Below are 20,321 nucleotides of genomic sequence, written 5' to 3'. Positions count from 1 at the left end.
GAGTAGACTTTTCCAGTCGACAAAAGCTTCACAATTTAACTGAGCAGCTAGACTGACAACTGAAACTTGGCTCATTGATGATGGTGTGATGACAATGTCTTCAAAGGCAAACAACCTCACAGAATAAACTTTGCTATGTGTGCTTGTTGAAATAGCTACATCATTCTGGAGCTCTGATATTCCACAGTCAGTGACTGCTTGTTGCCCCTGCAAGAAGCCCCATCCAAGAACAACAAAATGACTACATACTGATAAAAGCACAAATTTCAAGGGTTGTGTTGATATTATTCATGCAGTTTATGTTCCCGTTAGTCGGACATATTTTCCATTTGCGATTTTCAGCACAATTTGCTTTCATATCATGGAATGTAGTCTTCTTTAGCTGGTGATGACAAGCATTCAGCATTATGGAAAAGAAAGCCCTGACTTGACTAGCACCCAGAAAGGTTGGCTATCAATGAGTTTGCTGATGTCTGGGTAACTGTCATCGGTGGAGGATTTTCATATCTGGCGGTCTCACTTTGATAGATGGTCAGCTCACTTAGCTTTCATGAACTCAGTGGTTAGACAAATGGGTACCTCTGTACAGCAATGGGGAATGACTGTGGCAAGTTTGGGGTGGCCTCATCCAGGATACTGCCATGGGGGGCTTCATCCCACAGATTGACTGCAGTTGTCTACACTTAAATTGTGTGAACAGGAGTAATGCAATGATTGGTGTCATGCAGCTTGATGGTTGTTGAACCCTTGTCTTTCCCTGCAGCAGCATACGAGTCCAGGGTGTCCACAGTGACAACATACTGGTGTGTTGTACTTGGTTCTCCAAATGTCTATTTTCTGCATGATGTTGTAATTGGTGGAGGAATTGGTTATACCTGTTTTCCTCAGATTCTGAGTTGTTATTTGATGCTTCACCGTAAATCCGTATCAGCTGACTCCATTTTTCCTGGTGCATTTGATTGCTGGCAGAAATTGGTTAACTCTTCTTCAACATTCTCTATTATGTCTTGACAATTGTAGTGGCATTTCATGGGTGCTATCTCTAGCTTAGTCGGTCTGACAATTCTGGCTGCCATACAAGGCTGTATCTCATCTTTACTGGCGGAGCTTGGTATGTGTCAGCTGTGACTCATTTCATCTAGTGTGAGTTTTGTCAGCTTCTGTGATATTTGGGTTCACAGTGTGGCATAGGACCAAAACAATCTGTATGTAAGGCTGTGTTGTTTCCCTGTGATGTTGGGCCCTGTTCATGAACTGTTCTTCCACTAAGTGGACACACTGCTGATTTTTGCCAAATGTTATTTTCAATTTGGCCTGCAATTTATCCAAGCTATTGAGCTTCTTTTCAGCATTCTCAAACCACTTCTGGGATGTGTCATCCAAGTAAAAATACACATTTACCAAACACATAATGTCATGTCACCTGTTGTATTTAGTGACACAGTCAAATCGCTGTAGCCATTTAGTCAGGTTCTGAGCAAATGGTTCCTGAAAATGCTGATAGATATGTATTGTGCACCTGTCTTACTACTTTTGTTTTTAATTCACTGGTGTTCTGAATATATATACCTTGGGACCAATGTACTCCTTGCATGTTGATACCTGTCCATGTAGGTGACTGTTTTGTGTTACATAATTGGAACCACAGTGATGTAGATGCTTTGGAGTACCTGGTGTCTGTCAAACAACATTATGTTGTAACCAGAAACAAATCCAAATCAGAAAACAAGCTCTTCAATGAAGTGAAATACTTAGCACTGAAAGCATATTTATCATGAACAAAAATTTACGCTCATAACAGAACAGAACTGAACTGGATAGAGAGTGCTTCTATTATACAGCCATTAAATATTGCAGAATACACAAACATAATAAATTTTGAGAATTGACCAGAAATGGTACATACTAAGTACAGATAAATGCTGGTGGTCAGCTTTGAATTGGCAACCCACAATACAGCAGCCAGCATTGCTAACTGCTGGATGCAGTATGGCTTGTTGCAGTATTACAAGAGATGAAGAAGTTGAGAAGCTCTTGTCTCTTTGAACGGAAAATCTTTGTCAAAGTTACTTTTGCAGCTGACATTAAATTCAGCAAGCATAATTTTCAGTTTTATGCGACATTTCATCTAATTTACGATGCCTTCCTTATTTTTAAGAGCTGCAATATAATTACTGGATGGAGGATAGCATAAGCTTGTATAATAATGACCATTTTCTCAGCTAATTCACACACAGATTATGTTCAAAATCTTATTCTGTCTACTTCACAAGATCCAAATTTTTTCTGTTCTAGAATTTATGTACTTGTTGCACCACATTTATGTGTTTGCTGCATGAATCACTGATGCTTCAAAATGTGAAACATTAGCAACATCTTCAAATCACGTTTATATTTTATGTCAATTTATGAATAATTATGAGATTTCATTGAAGTATTTGCTTACCAGTACACCCAATTCATCTGAATTGTTGTCCAAACATTTTACATTTTCAAACAGGACAGATACAGAGTTAAATGTGTTACATATCTTCATGTATCATGATGCTGCTGCATATTACAGGATGCTTCTGATGAGATTGTTTCACTGTTCATTTTCTCTGTTCTTAAAGTAGTTCTCAGACTGGATGAAATCCCATGACTAATGTATTATTATGCATATGTCAATTTTATTGCAAAATACTCAATCACAAATAAAGACATCATTCCAAATTATTATGTAGCTGTTTATCTCCTTAGTTTCCAGTTTACCAGTATCATCCTGTAATTTTTTTTTATTTTTTTAGTGTGATTAAAAAAAATGGATAACTACTGTGTCTTCTTTTGTGGACTATTACATGGAGTGTTAGGGATATAAGTGTACATTAATATGTATCCACTACAGTGTGTTAATTGTTTCTTCTCCGCATCTAACAGCCTTCCCACAAATATGTCAATAATTTACTAACTGATGTTTTCCGCAAGGTTGTAACTACACCTGTCAGTATAGATTAACTGTTTTGCATCCATGTGTCCACACTTCAATATCTGACCTGCTGCCCAAGGCAAAATAAGCATTAATGGCTTGCTGTTTTTACAGGTACCTGGAGGTATTAACCAACCTAAAAACATGACACTCTTAATAGTTATAATTATTTGCCTGCAAATGAAGTAAATACCGACGTAATGTTATTCAGTATGCTGCCCTCAGTCAGCTATAAAAATATGTGCACCTATACCTCTAACACCCTATATACAAATGTCCGAAAGAAATGTCTAGTACCTGCTGTTTGTAGTTGCCACTGCTTCTATTGTGAGCACTTTTGAAAATATTTAACCAAAATCAGCTTAAATAATGCTGAAGCATTAGAAAATTTTGCATATTGTTCTGGATTCACTTCTTCCCACATTTTGTTTAAAAGAATCTCTGAAGAATCCAACATTTTGGATACAGTTCTGAAATAAGTTTTTTCTGTGGGCCTGCAGTACAGTGAAACATTCCATTTATATTTTACTTTTATTAATTAACAGAAATGATCTGAATATCCAAAATCTTTAAAATATGAGACAGAATTGGTGGGCACTACTTACTTTCAGGAAGCACTGTGTGTAGTACTGCCTATAGACAAATATAAAAGTAAAAGTGATACACTACCCAGCATTTGGAACTAATAGTTCTTTTCTCAGCGAGGAGAGAGGGGTAGGTTGGGAAGGTAAAAAAGGAAGGGCAGGTCACTCAGACTCCAGGATGAGAGGGACCATCCTGTAGTGAGGATGAGGGTAGACAAAGGTGAAGGGAGAGAGATCAGAGAGAGTAGGTCAGAGATGGTACACTGATAAGCACCTATGTCAGCTTCAGTTCAGAGATGATAAAGGCAAAGTGAGGAGTATAGAAGGATTAGAGGAAACTGAGAGAAATAGTGCAATTAACGATTACGGCAAACAAGTGAGCCATAAAATTATATATACTGATATCACCTGTGGTCAGAATGCAACGAATTGAGTCAGGGGACCAGATCTGTGATAAAAATTGCCATCCATCTTAAAGTGATATACGCTACGTAAAACTGTGTCTGAAATTTTAGCCTCGGAAATGACCCATAGCAAATGTTCCATTGTAACTACGAGTCTTCTTGAAATAATTCTGTGATTTCTCTTTAATTGTTAGATCATTTGAAGTGAGTCTTTGGCACAGTGCATTTAAAAATAAGTTTTGTGTTATCGTTGGCAGATTAACTTTTTCCTTATGGCAACACATTGTGAATGCTGTTGTATCGTGTAAATTAACTCAGATGCAAAATTATTTGGATACAAAATCTGCAATGTTAGTTCATCAAAACACAGTTATAAAGTTCAGAATTATTTGGAATTATTTGCAGTTCACATTTAAATTTATCTTTCCAAACAACAATAGGATCAACATTATCAATGTCTACATTATTCCTATTACTTTTCATACATGAAACTTCTCTCTCTAACTCCTCGTCTCCAGTCTGATCTGTTATTGTTCTTCTTTAAGGCATAGCCTAAAAAAAATTTAGTTTCCGTATAATAAGGGAAGCTGTAGCTATTCAAAATGAAGACACTGAAAATTAGGTACACTTCAAATTTTGTGGTGATGGCAGCAAATGAACACAAGGTTAGTTCCGTTTACTCTCAGATGAAAGCAAGTGAAAAAACAATGCAAATAAACAGTGTTTGTTGCCTGTGATGGCTTCGTTACTATATTTTGTTTTCCACTGCTGACAGCATCAATGACATAAGAGTTGTGGCATTTTAGCTGCCTGGAATGCGCGTGTTACTGCACAAGATCCTTTGCAACATTTAAACTGAACACCCCTAGAATGCAATTTCATGAACCATTATTACTTTCATGTCTCATTTCTCCATAGTACCTGATTAGTACGTAAGGCTGATTTTGGTATTACTCCCATTTTCGATGTTCATATATTGTAGATTTTAATGCATGATAGAGAAGGTATCATCAGAGTTATGAATATAAAAGCATTTACTTCCTTTGTACCACTGTTAACGAGTACGTACATACAAAATTTTATCTTTTTGCACATCCATGGCAAAGTACCTTTGAATTATATATTTCATTGTTCTCCTTGTATAATTAATATAAAAAATTGGGACTTCAATTTTTGTGTTCACGTATTAATATTATGATAATAAAAATTATGTATGTAATAAAAAAACTATAATGAAGGTTAAAGAAGGATGTGTTTATGGAGTTTAAGTCCAGGAGGGAGCTGTGATGTAACGATGTATGGGAGAGCAAGTTTCCATTTCATGGAAACTAGTGTGAGAATCCAGATAGCTTGTGTGATGTAAGAGCTGCTGTGGTCCCCTGAGTCATACTGTTGAGCATATTCAACATCTGGGTGCTGGTTGCCCTCCTGGTGGACAGTTCTTCTATGCCCATTCTTGGATGCTACAAGTTTAGTAGTAGATCATGGGTGTATAAAATTCTGTGGAGTGGACAGAAACGAGTTGATAAAAAGCATATGTAATGCTGTAAGTTAGTATGCCTTTTATATTTTAGTGGTCTTGGAGTAGGGGTAATGATTTGGGAATGTTGTAAGGTTTGACAGGGATGTTATGGAGATCGGGAGGATGAAGGTAGGTGACAATCAGTTGTGGGTGACATGGGAAGTATTCAGGTAGATAGATGGACAGAGAGAGAGAGAGAGGGGGGGGGGGGGGGGAAGGCCTGGGTAGTGCTGGGTGACAAGGGACAAGGGAGCAAAGCTGCTTCTGACGTTTTAGGAACTGGGATCAGTATTAGTCAGAGGGTGAGAGGGTATGCTGCCTAGAGGATTTTTCTTAATAATATCTGTGGGCTACTTGCAGGAGAGAAAATCTGGGAGAGGTGGTCAGTGTAGATGTTACGGAAGGCGATGGTGGAGCATATTTGGCATGAATGCCTAGACTTAGGGAAGAGCTCTTGATGTGAAAAGGGTGTCAGCTGTAGAAATGTAGGCATTGTTGTTTGTTGGTTGGTTTTGTATGAACTGAGGTTTGGATGTTGACTTCAGTGAGTTGGAGGTTGTCTTATGAGAAGTGACTTCGGATTTGGAAATGGAGCAGGTGAGTTTGAGTTAGGAAAAGGAGTTAAGTTATTGCAGGAAGCAGAGAAGTTCCTCAGCATAAATTCAAACTGCAAAGAGGTCATCGATAACTCTATACCAAATCAGGGAACCTAATGTCTGGATCTTGAGGAATGCCCCTTCCTGTGGCCCATGAAAAGGTTGACATAGGCTCCCATAGCAATCCCACTGATTTTTATTTATTATGATTCACTTATTTGCCAAATTTGTAATTACTTTGTTCTTCCTCATAATTTATCTTTATTTCTCACTCTGCCCTTATCTCAGGACTGAAGCTCATGCAATGCTTACCAGTGTACAATCTCTGACCTATTCTCTCACACCTCACGCTTCATCTTAGTCTACCCTTGTCCCCCCTACAGGTGGGTCCATCTCCTCCAGGAGTCTGAGTGACCTGACCCTCCTTTTAAACCTCCCACAACCTATTCCCCTCTCTTCCTACAGTGAAAGAACTGTTATTTCTGAAAGCTAGGCAGTATGACACTTTTATATGTGTCTAATGGCAGTACTACATGCTTCCTGAAGTAAGTTTGGGCCAGCAATTGTCTCTCTTAATTTGCCAGTTGTGGCAATTGTATTTTCTTTTGATACAATAATCTACAATCGTGTAGAGATTTATATCAGTGCTTGCAGCCTATACTTGTAAGTATGTAGTCCATTACTTACACTACAATTTTTTACGCTTGTTGATCAAATGTGACATACTGAAACAGTGGAGTCTGTTTACGATGATGCTTTTGATTTCATCTGTGGTATTTCTGTGTATATTTGTAGCTCCACATACAGTTAACTGATAGTTGGCCAATTGGTTTATTAGACGTGAATCGGTAGAAGTTGGAGGGCTTTGGCGATTAGTCATTTGTTTCTGGTTGCAGCCGACATTACCTAAAGGACAGTAGTGTTCGAGGTAATGTGTTTATTTTATATTTTACTCTGTTTAATGCTGTTCCCTTTCTTTGCACTAAGTGTACATAATTGTTATAGTTAGGATCTTTATTAAATATGTTAGTACAGACAACAATTTCAGTTTTGATTATGAACGGCATTTAAGGTATTTTCCACCCCTGTGCATGACTGGTGCTCTCACAGATGCATGAAGAACAGGCAGGGCTTGTGCTCCCCAAATAGTCCATCACCCTGTGGTGGTCTATGTGGAGGTCGGGCTTGCTTCCTCCTCTCTCCAAAAGTGCCTCTTCTCTTTCGGGAGTTGGCTAACTTACAGTTATCACAATGGAGAATTATTTTTTTAATGAGTGGAGACTTTGTGCAAAACTGCAGTTAATCAAACAAAAGTGTCTACATAACAACAGCATGATTGAATTGTATCAGAAAATGGTTTTTTATTTGTCTGTGGATCATTTCTTACATTGATTTGGACTTTTCATGTTTACATGTTGTGATGTAAAGATATGATTTACACTTTATAAGTAAGTCCTATAATATCAAGTTGCCCTTTTGCAGGGTGCGGCAGCATTCATAGTAGGATATTAAAAACACACCATCAGGCAGTAACTGTAATTTATTTATCACCTCTTATGTCAATTAATAGTTAAAGGTATGCCATTTACTAATGTGTAAGTCATTGTCCATTGTGTGGATTACTTTTTGAATATGACTCCTGTCAAATAATGCCTCCTCTGCACAACACATTCATCTAGGCAGCATTGGAAGCTTTCCATAACTCGGTGTAACATATTCACTGGGACATTGCCAATGGCAGTTCTGATGTGATCCTTCGACTCAGGAATGGTGGCACAACGTGTTCACAACACTTTTTGCTTCAGGTAGGCCAAAGGAAAAAGTCTGCACATGGAAGGTCAGGTGAGCGAGGCGGCAAGGAAATGTCACCAAAACAGGAAATTACTCTACCGGGAAATGTCTGTCGCAAGAAATCCTTGCAAATTCTGGCTGTATGCAAGGTCACTCCATCTTGTTGAAACCATAATTGTTCCACATCCACATCGACCATACCTAATTGGGGAAGAACAAAGTCTTGCAATATCTTTCGGTAGTGTTCACTGGTGACAGTTACAGCCACACCACTGTCATTCTCAAAGAAGTAAGAGCCAACAATCCCAAAGGAAGAAACTCCACACCACACTGTGACACAAAAACTGTGCAAGGGCTTGATGTGCAGTTCATGCGAGTTCACATCACTTCAATAACACATATTCTGTTTATTCACTGAACCACATAACTCAAAATGAGCTTCATCTGACTTCAGGATGGTGAGCAACATTTGTGGATTCTGGTGAAGGAGACCATGCATGGTTAAGCAGAATGTTTCGCGTGAAACCCAATCGCGAGACCTAATTTCCTGAACAATCTGCAGCTTATATGGGTGAAAATGGAGACCTTTGTGCAATATTCTCCTGAATGAGTGATCGGACATATGCACAGTTTGTGCATAACGATGAGCAGATCTGTTTGGGCTATGCAATATTGCAGCACAAACATTTTCCACAGCTTCTGGTGTCCACATAGTTCTTTCACTTCTTCCTGGTTTGCCATTGCTAACAGAACCTGTTGTTCGAATTGCGCGTACCAACCTCACAATGGTCCGTCCATTTGGAACTTTTCCATGATGTTCCAAGTTGAAATGTTGCCAAAATAGACATTGGATAGCAATAACAGAGTCATTATTCTTGAAATAACTTTCAACAGCAAAGGCACAATGCTATGCACTCCACCGCTACATATCACTGTCACACTCGAAATGGCAGCTCATTAGTACACGAATTCGGCACAAGCTGGCGCGCGTTCCTGCAGTATGTCATTGTACTATGCAAGTCAAATTACACTATGAGTGCTGCTGCACCCTGTATAAGAACCAATAACCCCCTCCCCTTGATTATTTGAAGAATAGAACTTCCATATATCAAAAAGATTCAGATATCTAATTACTTTTCAAAAGAGCTAATGTGTTAAATATTTAATGTTAAGCATGTGAAATATTTATGGTTGAAGACAGAAAATTCCAGTTATGATGGTTTTATTAGTTTTGTATTATTCACCCATAGACTAATGAAAAACTTAAAACCTAACCAATGTGTCATACAATGGTATAATTAGTGGGTACCTTCAGTTGTACATGTGCGTAGCGTCTGTAGAAATGCATACTGACAGTGAATAGAGATAGTAGTAAAGAAATACTAAATTAAAACATCATACTTGATGAGTTTTACTGCATGAACAGTAAAAATATGGTAAATGATAAACTTTTTTCCTCTCATTATTTTGCAGGATGGAAAATGGAAATGAGCATTTGGTGTCGTTGGCTGGGAGGCCCCTTATGGGGAAGGTCCGGCTGCCTTGGTGCAGGTCTTATTACATTTGACACCACTTTGGGTGACCTGCATGCCAGATGGGGATGAAATGATGATGAAGATGACACAACACCCAGTGCCTGAGCAGAGAAAATTCCCTGACGCAGCCGGGAATTTGAACCCGGGCCCATAGGACGGCAATCCGTCTCACTGACAACTCAGCTATTGGGGCAGACATTTTGCAGGATGAGTCATTGAGATGAAGTTTCCAAGAGATTTGAAATTATATGCAAAGTTTTTGGGAAGCTGCTGAGTGCTTTCATTCTCAAATAAGGGAGGACTATGATCCTGGTAATTTTCACACTGTGAATTTCAATGGCTCAAGACATATAGACAGTTTCTAACTATAATACACTCCTGGAAATTGAAATAAGAACACCGTGAATTCATTGTCCCAGGAAGGGGAAACTTTATTGACACATTCCTGGGGTCAGATACATCACGTGATCACACTGACAGAACCACAGGCACACAGACACAGGCAACAGAGCATGCACAATGTCGGCACTAGTACAGTGTATATCCACCTTTCGCAGCAATGCAGGCTGCTGTTCTCCCATGGAGACAATCGTAGAGATGCTGGATGTAGTCCTGTGGAACGGCTTGCTATGCCATTTCCACCTGGCGCCTCAGTTGGACCAGCGTTCGTGCTGGACGTGCAGACCGCGTGAGACGACGCTTCATCCAGTCCCAAACATGCTCAATGGGGGACAGATCCGGAGATCTTGCTGGCCAGGGTAGTTGACTTACACCTTCTAGAGCACGTTGGGTGGCACGGGATACATGCGGACGTGCATTGTCCTGTTGGAACAGCAAGTTCCCTTGCCGGTCTAGGAATGGTAGAACGATGGGTTCGATGACGGTTTGGATGTACCATGCACTATTCAGTGTCCCCTCTACGATCACCAGTGGTGTACGGCCAGTGTAGGAGATCGCTCCCCACACCATGATGCCGGGTGTTGGCCCTGTGTGCCTTGGTCGTATGCAGTCCTGATTGTGGTGCTCACCTGCACGGCGCCAAACACGCATACGACCATCATTGGCACCAAGGCAGAAGCGACTCTCATTGCTGAAGACGACACGTCTCCATTCGTCCCTCCATTCACGCCTGTCGCGACACCACTGGAGGCGGGCTGCACGATGTTGGGGCGTGAGCGGAAGACGGCCTAACGGTGTGTGGGACCGTAGCCCAGCTTCATGGAGACGGTTGCGAATGGTCCTCGCCGATACCCCAGGAGCAACAGTGTCCCTAATTTGCTGGGAAGTGGCGGTGCGGTCCCCTACGGCACTGCGTAGGATCCTACGGTCTTGGCGTGCATCCGTGTGTCGCTGCGGTCCGGTCCCTGGTTGACGGGCACGTGCACCTTCCGCCGACCACTGGCGACAACATCGATGTACTGTGGAGACCTCACGCCCCACGTGTTGAGCAATTCGGCGGTACGTCCACCCGGCCTCCCGCATGCCCACTATACGCCCTCGCTCAAAGTCCGTCAGCTGCACATACGGTTCACGTCCACGCTGTCGCGGCGTGCTACCAGTGTTAAAGACTGCGATGGAGCTCCGTATGCCACGGCAAACTGGCTGACACTGACGGCGGCGGTGCACAAATGCTGCGCAGCTAGCGCCATTCGACGGCCAACACCGCGGTTCCTGGTGTGTCCGCTGTGCCGTGCGTGTGATCATTGCTTGTACAGCCCTCTCGCAGTGTCCGGAGCAAGTATGGTGGGTCTGACACACCGGTGTCAATGTGTTCTTTTTTCCATTTCCAGGAGTGTACTTGATACGCTGTGATAAACCTTTAATGTAAGGTTATACCTCTTAATGAGCAGATTATGAAATTTTAAATTCATTCAATTATTATGTCAAATGCTGAAAATTAAACTTTTGTCACCCTAGAAGTTGTTAAACAAGCAACCTCCAACCAGGACAGTGTGACCATTTTAGATGTTTTGTAATACAGGTAATACATTATCTTGGATTTCTTTTTTCCATCACCGGTGTTCTGTAAGGGATACTACTTAAAGACTGCAGTTCTAATTCAGATTGTTGTACTTTATTTTTTATTTGCTATGTATATTAATGAAAGATTGTTGTGTCTGATGTCTTTTTAGTACTGGTATCCAGTGAACTCAGTTGCAACTACAATCTATATGTCAGTTTGATGGAAAAGCTTATGAACTGATACTGATATATTTAAGCAAGGCCTATTCTTGTTCCAAAATGACTTCATTCTCCCACCAATGAAAACAGATATTTCACAGAGTATGGCCCAAATCCAACTCCTGTGCTTTCATTTAGCAGCTCAATCAACATTCCTATACCAGCCCTGTGCAAACTTAGGCCCTGCCTTAAGTAAGCCAATTAGTAGTTCCTAATGATACCTAGCAGAAGTAAATTTTTATTCCTAACATCTCTTCCACTGTCATAGTTTTTATGACTGCAGTTGTCATCTCCTGTGTAAGACACCTCATCACTTACAGCATGAAGGTCTACACCAAAGGGGCAGTAGTGAATAAGAGAAACAGTAACTTAAGTAGTACACATGTGCTTTGGGAGTTTGTGTTTGGCAAGTAAGAAAATTCATTAAGAAATGGTTAAATAGCAAAAGACATGTTTTGCCCACTTTGAAATTGATGTGAGCTGTTACAGAATAACTAAATTAAGACACTTTACTTCCAGTGATAAAACTGAGCAGATACTAAAACACAGGAACAAGTGGAATTAATGGAATTAATGGAAAAGTGTAAAGATATGCTGCTGATAATAAGTGCATTCATGTTAACAAAGAGAAGTAATAGTTATGAACACATAGGACAACAGCTTCCAAATTTTGTGTGTTGTAAATAATATGTTTGTCCTAGTGTGGTGTATTTAACTAAGGAATTATGAGCCCACTATGATACTGAAAAGAGCAGGGGCCTTGCCGCAGTGGATACACCGGTTCCCATCAGATTACTGAAGTTAAGCACTGTCGGGTGTGGCCGGCACTTAGATGGGTGACTGTCCAGATCGCCATGTGCTGCTGCCATTTTTCAGGGTGCACTCAGCCTCATGATGCCAATTGAGGAGCTACTCGACCAAATATTAGTGGCTCCAGTCAAAGAAAACCATCATAACGACCAGGAGAGCAGTGTGCTGACCCCTCCTATCCACATCCTCAGCTGAGGATGACATGACTGTCGGATGGTCCCGATGGGCCACTTGTGGCCTGAAGATGGAGTGAGTGTATGATACTAAAAAAAACTGAAATGTATTAATGCTTGCTACCAAAGTCTGATTCAAACTAGTTGTCACTCCTCCAACAACCACCAATGCACCAATGGGAGTCTGACACTGCTGGCAGTCACTGTGCCAGCCAGTACTCATAGTAAGAGATGTGGGAAATTTTTACCTTCATGTGGCTTACAATGTGTGATGAATGTAATCAAAAGAGGGGCACACTGAGACTGCATACTCCTAGGACACTTTCAAAAAGTGTTGGACACGGGGTGATTATATGCTGTTAGTCATGTGAATTCATGTGTCCCTTGAGCGAATATTTAAGACAGAGAAGGATGCAGAAGCACATCTTGTTCCTTTGGAGAAAAATGGTGGAGCAAACTGCAGCTGCTCAATGAATCAGTGAGTAATCAGTAATAGGAATCGGCTAAGAGAAATTCACAAATGAAGAATTAGGCAAGCCATCTAAATTGGCAACTACTGGGAAGAAGAGGCACTTCAAGAGGAGGGTCACAAATCTCAACTTTTTTCAGGAAGATGAAATATATGCATGGAGAGTCTGAGACACTTAAAAAGATACATGCTAATCTTGTAAAAGTGGAGCTGTGTTAAGGGTAGTATGTCATCATCAGTGTGAGTTGTGAGAAAGTTAGAATTCCACTAGAAACATATTTGTAGCTACAAGTTATTAATGGAACACCAAAGTATTACAATCTGATGCTGCTGTTTTCTGAGGGACTTCGTGCGGTTAAATGTTGGTGAAGTTGTTAGGCTCGATGAAACATGGGTAAGTTCAGGTACCACCTTAAAAAAAAGTGTGGACAGGTGTTATCATCAGCAGTTGTATGACAGCCACAGTTGTTAGAGGAAAAGAATAATTGCAGTGCATACTGGAACTTCAAATGGTTACATTCCAAATTGTTTGATGTTATTCAGTTCAAATAAGACTTTTGACTACCAGGAAGTGATGAACTACAGTATTTTTGTGAAATCAGTTGAAGACTCTGTCAAAACTTAATGAAAAACTTTGACTGTTCTGGATAATGCTCCATACAATCCAGTTTTACAAGATAAGGCGTCAGCAAAGGCAACAAGCAAAAGACATTATTAGCCAGCCCTAGAAAAGTAAGACATTGGTTGACATTAACTTTAAAAGGGCAGAATTACTAGAACTTGTGTGACAACACAAGCCAAAGTGTACTGTTTATCTAGTGTGTGAAATGGCAGAAAATGACATAAAGTGCTCTGATTACCTCCCTACTATTGCCATTTCAATGCTTCAGAACTCATTTGAACTCAGCTCAAACAACATTTTGATGCAGAGAATAAAAAATTTACATTTACTGAAGTGGAATGCCTTTGCAATGTGGCATTAAAAAAGGGACACTGAAAGACTGGCAAAAAGTACCGAAACATTTGAAATGAGTGATACAAGCAGCATGGAATAATGACGGTATATCACATCAGTGCATCAAAGACTTGATTATAACTGTCACAATCAGCAGCAACACTGGTGGTTCCATTGATTCTGACTCTGAATTAGATTATGTTTTCCCACTGTCTGACTAGTGTATAGTGTGCTTAAAGGAAACCTCTTACTTCCACTAAATCTTGCATTTGTGAGGTGAAGGAATACTATTCAGTCAGCTGACATCACTTTGTTGTGTTAAGTTAGACTGTATTTTAAATATATTTAACTTTGTGTGCATACTAAGATGTTATTTCAGTGAGGGTAATAATTTTTGAGATATGCAGTGGTAAGAAGGAAACTTTACAGGCCACCAAATTCCTCATACTTTAATAAACAATATACCACCAATCCTAATTACAATCACAAAAAGATTTTTGATGTGCTTGGAGGTAATTCTGAGAGTGATACCACACACTTATTTCATACGATTTACTTTATCTTTATAAGAGCACTTCATGCTGTTATGAGTTAAATACTCATGAAATTACATAAAAACCCTATTTTTGGAAGCTTATATGTGGAAATACAATGCAGTATGTAATTTGGACAGATTCATAGCTGAGTAAGATATTTTGGTAATCAATGAGAAAAGTTTTACCATGAGTTCAATAGTTTTCAAGATGTGACATGATCAGACTGAACACTGTTTATGAATGGGAACATTTCATCCCCTTCACATAAAATAAAAATAGCTTTGGCTCTAATTGAAATTATAAACAGATTTTTGACATGTTTAGAGACACTGTGGGGATTCATACAATACATGAATTTGGGATTACCCCTTTTTTTAAGTGATTTTCTTTCACTACAGAGTGATGCACTGTGGAATCTCCCTGCAGACTTCACAACTTTGGACTTTAACTGTCAGGTGCAAATTGGTTAAAGTCAGACTACAGTGGTGAACATTTACCTTGGACACATCGGTCAGCAAGATAAGTCCTGTGCCACTGCAGTGGGATAGTTGCCAGAGGCAAAGTCATAGAAGAACAAGACTTATATATCCCAAATAAACTGTAAACATTCCACAATGAAGTAGGTGGAGGTAGAAATATGAATATATTTATAAGGATGTTAGTGAAGGACAGAAACTGGTTCAAGAGCAGTGACCTTATTTTAAGTGATAATAATAATATCTATATAGAACTTTTGATGCATGTCGAAAATTGAAACAGGCAGAGAGGATGATTGCACATTATATTTGCTAGGTAATGCTAAAGCAAATAGTGGAAGATTCCACACTTCCCACAAAACCTGTATAATATTTCTCCTCATTGACTTAACCCAAAAAACCTAACAGAGGGTGCTGCCCATCATATATGAAAGTAGCAACATCATCACATGGACCCAAGAACTAAGCAACCTAAGGAGAGAAACATGCATAGCCAAAAGGCTTTATTAATTTGAATTAATGGCACTAGATCAAAAAAATATTTTTACAGTCTATGTTTTGTCTTCAACATAACTACAAATATATATTAAAAAATTTTGTTTCATATGTGCATTTCTTGTGCACTTGACACGTTCCACATCATAACGACTACCGTACTGTGCGATTGATCAACGGAACACGCAACCAACTAACTAACTATACTGTTATTCAATACAGGATAGGATAAATGGGAGTAATATTTAATCATTAAATTGAAAATAACAAAGGGATTGTCACACAAACTCTTGAAGACCAACACAGTCTGATGTATGCTAGGACTGGATAATGGCAAAATGACACCAGAATGGTGGAATGTCTGTTGCACAAACTCTTTCTCACAGTAATCTCCAAACTGACCCCTCACAGCCCAGAACTTGTTATTTGTGCAAATTCATCATAATAAATAGTACTCACAGTGGCAGAGTCCTAGTAATAAAAAGAAAGTTACTGATCAGGATGGTATCCATTTATAATAGCTGCAATATCCAGCACAACAGATCATAGCATATCAAACTGAAGTCTTAAATGAGATACCATCACTAAGATGGGTTGTGAAGCTTGGAAGCTCACCAGATCTGCATATACTGAAAAAATTTAGACAAATATCTAATTAATTATAAAATGTACAGAGCTGTCTTTCTAGTCAATACACTGACTAAAGAATTATAATTTCCAGTTTGTGATTCTCTTCATGTATGCAAAGAGTTTTATAACCTTAGCTCATGTCTGTCTGGCTTCAGACAAGACAAGTTCATTGAGATACTGTTAACCAAGTAATGCACATCAATATAAACACTCCTTACAAATACGTGATTGCGGTAATGATAGACATTGCATGTACTTTCAACAACTTACACTGAGGTGACAAAAGTCATGGGATAGTGATATGTACAAATACAGATGGTGGTAGTGTCATGTATGCAAGGTATAAAAGGGCAGTGCATTGGTGGAGCTGTCATTTGTACTCAGGTGATTCATGTTTCCGACTGATTGTGGCTGCGCAACTGGAATGTTGAATGTGGAGTGGTAATTAGAGCAAGATGCATGGGGCACTTCATTTTCAAAATATTTAGGCAATTCAATATTCTGAGATACACAGTGTGAGTAGTGTGTTGAGAATAGCAAATTTCAGACATTACCTCTCACCACAAACAATGCAGTGGCCAGTGGCCAGTGGCCTTCACTTAACGACCTATAGCAGCGTCATTTTCGTAGAGTTTTTGGTGCTAACAGAAAGCAACACTGTGTGAAATAGCTGTAGAAACCAGTGTGGGAAATACAATGAACATATCTGTTAGAACAGTGTGGTGAAATTTGACATTAATGGGCTATGGCAGCAGACAACTGACGCGAGGGCATTTGCTAACAGCATGACGTCACCTCAACACCTTTCCTGGGCTCGTGACCATATTGGTTGGACCCTAGATGACTGGAAAACAGTGACCTGCTCAAATAAGTCCTGATTTCATTTGGTAAGAGCTAATGATCGGGTTCATGTGTGGTGCAAACCCCATGAAGCCATAGACCCAAGCTGTCAACAAGTCACTGTATAAGCTGTTGGTGGCTCCATAATGGTGTGGACTGTGTTTAAATGGCATGGACTGGGTTCTGTGGTCCAACAGAACTCATCATTGACCCGTGTCAGCAGCCCACAATTGTTCACAATTGGTTTGAAGAAAATTCTAGATAATTTGAATGAATGATTTGGCCATTCAGATCATTCAACATGAATGCCACCGAACATTTATAGGACATAGTCAAGATCAGTTAATGCACAAAATCCTGTGCTGACAACACTAGCAGTTATGGATGGCTGTCTGTAGAGGCAGGATGGCTCAGTATTTCTGCAGGGTACTTACACTGACTTGTTGAGTTTGTGCCATGTAGAGCTGCTGCACTACATCAGCTAAAAGAAGGTCCAACACAATGTTAGGAGATATCCTATGACTTTTGTCACCTCAGCGTATGGTGGCTTGTGATGATGATCTCACAGATGTGTACGCTCAGTATATCCAATGAAATCTACAACAGCTTTTGAAACTTCTGCAGATACGAGGCAGCAGGTAGGGACTCAAATAAGATTATTATTCAATGCAATTGTGTGTGTGTGTTTTGTCCATGTTTGTATAAATAATAATATTTTTTTCATAACAATTTCAGCTTTCTTCTATATTTAGTTGCAAACTTGATGCAGTTGCTATATAATAATAACTTACCAAGTTCTGAGTTTCATATTATATATTCCATAACTTAGGATCTGCCTTTGCTTTGAGGAGGTGGGTTATAAAGTGGAAAACACTAATAATAAATAAATTTAAGAAAAGTAATCTTGAATAAGTACAGGGGAAGCAACACATCTGTGTTGTGTTGTGGTCTTCAGTCCAGAGACTGGTTTGATGCACCCCTCCATGCTACTCTATCCTGCGCAAGCTTCTTCATCTCCAAGTAACTACTGCAACCTACATCCTTCTGAATCTACTAAGTGTATTCATCTCTTGGTCTCCCTCTATGATTTTTACCCTCCATGCTGACCTCCAGTACTAAATTGGTGATCCCTCGATGCCTCAGAACACAGTCCTACCATTCGATCCCTTCGTGCAGTCAAGTTGTGCTACTAATTGTTTGCTTAGAACTGGTTCTCCATCTGAGCTGTTGATACTCATACAGGTGGTTCTCTTTTCTCCAAAGGTCTCTTTAATTTTCCTGTAGGCAACACGTCTATGTATAGTAATTAAGATCCTTGAGTCCAGATTACTTCTCAACAAATTGTTTCAGCCCATTTTTATCTACATTGGTTCTTTCTGTTGTGTTAAAGACAAGTACTTCAATTGTTAGCACATTTTCTTGACTAATGTGTAACATTTTGGTGCATCTTGTGTTGGAGACTGGTTTCCTGTGGTTCACAATGTGTTTCTGTGGCTTAGTTCCTGTCTGGAAGAAAAGGAATATCTAATGTTTTTGTCATACTAGCTGTTGACACTCCAAATGATGATCATCATTATCATCATCCATTTGATAGCTACTACCCACTTAACTGCCAATGCAGATAGCATAAATGGCTTGCAGAACAGGGGCTATTGAAAGCTCATTCATCCAAGTGTTACTTGCTAGAGCTAAATCTGATTGTGTTATATTTTTATTCACTTAAGCAAGTAGTTTCAGACTATCTTCTTACACATTAACCTGGAGGATTATACTACTGAAGTACTGTTTCTAGCTTAGACAAATTTCAGTCTACTGAACTTAGTCATTATGGTCCTTTGAATTACTGCATTAACGGTTCTTTGACAGAATACAGGTTAACATTATTAGCTGTTACAGGCTGATACATAAACCATCTATATGAATCTGCTTTATAATGTAAATTTGCATTGTTGCTTGAGTATCTGAAGAAGTTTATTTGTTATAGAATTTTAATAACCATAAAAGTAATTAATCTACAGTGGTCAAGTATTAGTATTATTTTAGAAGTGAAAGAGTCTAATGTAAAATAATGTAATGAGCTAGTAAACTGAATGATCAGCCTGTGCTGAATTTTTGTGATACTGGAAGTTCTGGCAGAATGTATATTATTAAGACGTAAAGGTAACAGTTCACCGGGGTGAAGGGCTGTGCCAAGTGAAGTGGGCAAGTGGAGAGAGGAAGCGGGGTGGGGGGGGGGGGGGGGCAGTATACAGGATAGGAGTGTGAAAGGAGGGAAGGCAGCAGGTGCATAGGATTGGAATGTGATATGCTGTCATTGATGAGCTGATGCAGAACATGATGATGAGGAGTGGACTAGGAGAGGGTGACAGAACGGAGGAAGGGTGTGAATGTAGGATGAAGAAGTTAGGATCCTGGGACAGGGTAGAAGTGAGTGTCTGCAGGAGATTGGCAGAGACTGAGGCCAGGAGGATTACAGGAATGCTGGATGTGTTATAAGGGTAACTTCCATGGAAGAATCCAGATGGCACAGGTTGTGGATTTGCCATTGAAATTGAGCATGTGCTCAGCATTGTGCTCTGCCACTGGGTGTGCAATTGTCCTCTTGGCCACAGTTTGGTGGTAGGTATCCATTTGGATGGACAGTTGGTTGGTGGTCATGCCCACATGTAATGCTGCACAGGAATTGCAGCAGAGTTGGTATATGACACAGGTGCTTTCACAGGTGGCCCTGTCCCCTCATGGGGTAGGATAAGCCTGTGACAGGAATTAGACAGGCCTTGCTCTTGGGTCTCACACAGGGACATGACCCATATGGCAAGGGATTGGGAGTGGGCATTCCATAGGGATGAACCAGGATATTGCACAGATTGGGTGGATGCCAAAGGTGAGGTGGGAAGGATTGTGGGTATGATATTCCTATTTCCGGGCATGGTGATAGCTGAAGCCTTTGTAGTGGGTATGGTTAATTTCGTCCAGTCTGGGATGGTATCGGGTCATGAGGGGATGCTCTTTTTCAACTTGTTTTTGGGGGTGGAAGGAGGATTACAGATGTGTGAGGAGGATATGATCCAGGAAATCTGTCTGTGAACTAAGTCTGGGACATAGTGCCACTCTGTTATGTCTTAATGAGATCTTCAGCATAATGGACAAGGGAATTATCATCATTGCAGATATTCTGTCCATGGGTGTCCATCGTACACCATGTCATATTCCAACTCTACTGCAATTTCCACACAGGATTATACGTGGGAATGACTGCTACCAAACTGTGGCCAAGAGCAGAATTGACCACCCAGTGGTTGAATGCGATACTGAGCACAATGTGCTCAATTTCAGTGGCTGGTTCACAACCTGTGCCA

This window comes from Schistocerca serialis, chromosome 7 (assembly GCF_023864345.2).
Source record: "Schistocerca serialis cubense isolate TAMUIC-IGC-003099 chromosome 7, iqSchSeri2.2, whole genome shotgun sequence".
Lineage (NCBI taxonomy): Eukaryota > Metazoa > Arthropoda > Insecta > Orthoptera > Acrididae > Schistocerca > Schistocerca serialis.
This window is presented reverse-complemented; position numbering follows the sequence as displayed.